This window comes from Cucurbita maxima, unplaced genomic scaffold (genome assembly GCF_002738345.1).
Source record: "Cucurbita maxima cultivar Rimu unplaced genomic scaffold, Cmax_1.0 Cma_Scf00139, whole genome shotgun sequence".
NCBI classification, from domain to species: Eukaryota; Viridiplantae; Streptophyta; class Magnoliopsida; order Cucurbitales; family Cucurbitaceae; genus Cucurbita; species Cucurbita maxima.
In genome coordinates, this window is record NW_019272155.1 from 149,996 (window position 1) to 153,078 (window position 3,083).

General features: G+C 36.2%; 1 non-coding gene across 1 annotated transcript; it reads right to left on the reverse strand.

Moving 5' to 3' along the window:
• Positions 1 to 1,623: 1,623 nt before the first annotated feature.
• TRNAD-GUC lies at positions 1,624 to 1,695 on the reverse strand. The gene has a single exon. It is a non-coding gene; the product is annotated as a tRNA-Asp (tRNA).
• Between the last annotated feature and the right edge of the window lie 1,388 nt (positions 1,696 to 3,083).

A 3,083-nucleotide genomic window follows, 5' to 3' on the forward strand; every position in this document is an offset into this window, starting at 1 on the left:
TCATAAAAAATAAATTATGTCTTAACGCTCCAAATTTTACCAATCGTCTTTAGAAAAAGCGACCCATTGTCAACGCTCTAGATTTTATCAATCGAAGATTCGGAACAAGTAATCCAAATTCAAATCCGGTGAAAATTGTCAAAAGAAAATTAAACTTATTATTGTCGGGGTTCAAACTCATGTCTATCGAGTGACAAGCGGGAATACTCACTACTGTATTACATCGACCTCTGAAAAATATATTATTTGTAAACACACGGGAGAAAAAGGAATCCAATCCCGAATTTCAAATTCAAAAGAAAATTAAAAACAGTCTGCTGCGGCGGATCAAACTCGCAGGAATACTCACCACTCTACAACGACGACTTTGAACAATATAATATTTGTTAACACATCAGATTTTATCAATCGCCGTTACAAAAAGTAATCCAATTTTGAATGCGACTAAAATTGTCAAAACAAGATTAAACTTGTTGTTGTTCGGGATCAAACTCATGTCTCACTCGAGTGCAAGCAGGAATGCTCGCCCTTGTATTACAACGACCTTTGGAACATAATAACTCGAGTGACAAGTGGAAATACTCACCACTGTACCATTACAACGACCTCTGAAAACATATTATATGTTAACACACAAGATTTCATAAACAATTGTTTAGCCAACTTTCTTTTCAAACTACCATTGTTGGGGTTCGATCCCAAACTACCGGCATGACAGGTTCACCGCTGTCAAATTTCGAGTTCCGTTAAAATTACGGAAAGAAAACACCTAAAATCGCCGTTGCGGGGGATCGAACCCGAGTCACCTGCGTGACAGGCAGGAATACTCACCACAATACTACAACGACTCATAAAAAATAAATTATTTCTTAACGCTTCAGATTTTACCAATCGTCTTTAGAAAAAGCGACCCATTGTCAACGCTCTAGATTTTATCAATCGAAGATTCGGAACAAGTAATCCAAATTCAAATCCGGTGAATATTGTCAAAAGAAAATTAAACTTATTATTGTCGGGGTTCAAACTCATGTCTATCGAGTGACAAGCGGGAATACTCACTACTGTATTACATCGACCTCTGAAAAATATATTATTTGTAAACACAGGGGAAAAAAAGGAATCCAATCCCGAATTTCAAATTCAAAAGAAAATTAAAAACAGTCTGCTGCGGCGGATCAAACTCGCAGGAATACTCACCACTCTACAACGACTACTTTGAACAATATAATATTTGTTAACACATCGGATTTTATCAATCGCCGTTACAAAAAGTAATCCAATTTTGAATGCGACTAAAATTGTCAAAACAAGATTAAACTTGTTGTTGTTCGGGATCAAACTCATGTCACTCGAGTGCAAGCAGGAATGCTCGCCCTTGTATTACAACGACCTCTTGTAACATAATAACTCGAGTGACAAGCGGAAATACTCACCACTGTACCACTACAACGACCTCTGAAAACATATTATATGTTAACACACAAGATTTCATACAATTGTTTAGCCAACTTTCTTTTCAAACTACCGTGTTGTTGGGGTTCGATCCCAAACTACCGGCATGACAGGTTCACCGCTGTCCAATTTCAAGTTCCGTTAAAATTACGGAAAGAAAACAACTAAAATCGCCGTTGTCGGGGATCGAACCCGGGTCACCTGCGTGACAGGCAGGAATACTCACCACTATACTACAACGACTCATAAAAAATAAATTATTTCTTAACGCTCCAAATTTTACCAATCGTCTTTAGAAAAAGCGACCCATTGTCAACGCTCTAGATTTTATCAATCGAAGATTCGGAACAAGTAATCCAAATTCAACTCCGGTGAAAATTGTCAAAAGAAAATTAAACTTATTATTGTCGGGGTTCAAACTCATGTCTATCGAGTGACGAGCGGGAATACTCACTACTGTATTACATCGACCTCTGAAAAATATATTATTTGTAAACACACGGGAGAAAAAGGAATCCAAACCCGAATTTCAAATTCAAATGAAAATTAAAAACAGTCTGGTGCGGCGGATCAAACTCGAAGAAATACTCACCACTCTACAACGACGACTTTGGAAAATATAATATTTGTTAACACATCAGATTTTATCAATCGCCGTTACAAAAAGTAATCCAATTTTGAATGTGACTAAAATTGTCAAAACAAGAATAAACTTGTTGATGTTCGGTTTCAAACTCTTGTCACTCGAGTGACAAGCGGAAATACTCACCATTGTACCACTACAACGACCTCTGAAAACATATTATATGTTAACACACAAGATTTCATAAACAATTTTTTAACCGACTTTCATTTCAAACTACCGTTGTTGGGGATCGATATCGAACCTAAACTACTGGCATGACATGTTCACCGCTGTATTACACTGCTGTATTATCAATCGAAGATTCAGAACAATTTCGGTGAAAATTGTCAAAAGAAAATTAAACTTATTATTTTCGGGGTTCAAACTCAAGTCTCTCGAGTTACAAGCGGGAATACTCACTACTGTATTACATCGACCTCTGAAAAATATATTATTTGTTAACACACGATAGAAAAAGGAATCTAATCCTGAATTTCGTTGTTGGGGAACAAACCTAAATCATCCGGTTCACCACTACCGAATTTTGAATTCAAAAGAAAATTAAAATAGTCTATGCGGGAGATTAAACTCGCTGGAGTACTCTCCACTCTACAACAACGTTCGAAAAATATAATATTTGTCAACACACCAGGTTTTATCGTTACAAAAAGTAATCCAATTTTGAATCCTACTAAAATTGTCAAAACATGATTAAACTTGTTATTTGGTCACTTAAGTGACTAGCGGAAATACTCACCACTATATGACTTTCTTTTCAAACCAAATTATCGGCATGACAGGTTCACCTCGGTCCAATTTTGAGTTTCATTAAAACTACAGAAAGAAAACAAACTAAAATACAAATTTTCTAGGATCGAACCCAGGTCTCCTACATAAGAGACAGGAATACTCACCACTGTACTACAACAACTCATAAAAAATAAATTATTTGTTAACGCTCCAGATTTTACCAATCGCATTTAGAAAAAGCGATCCATTGTCAACG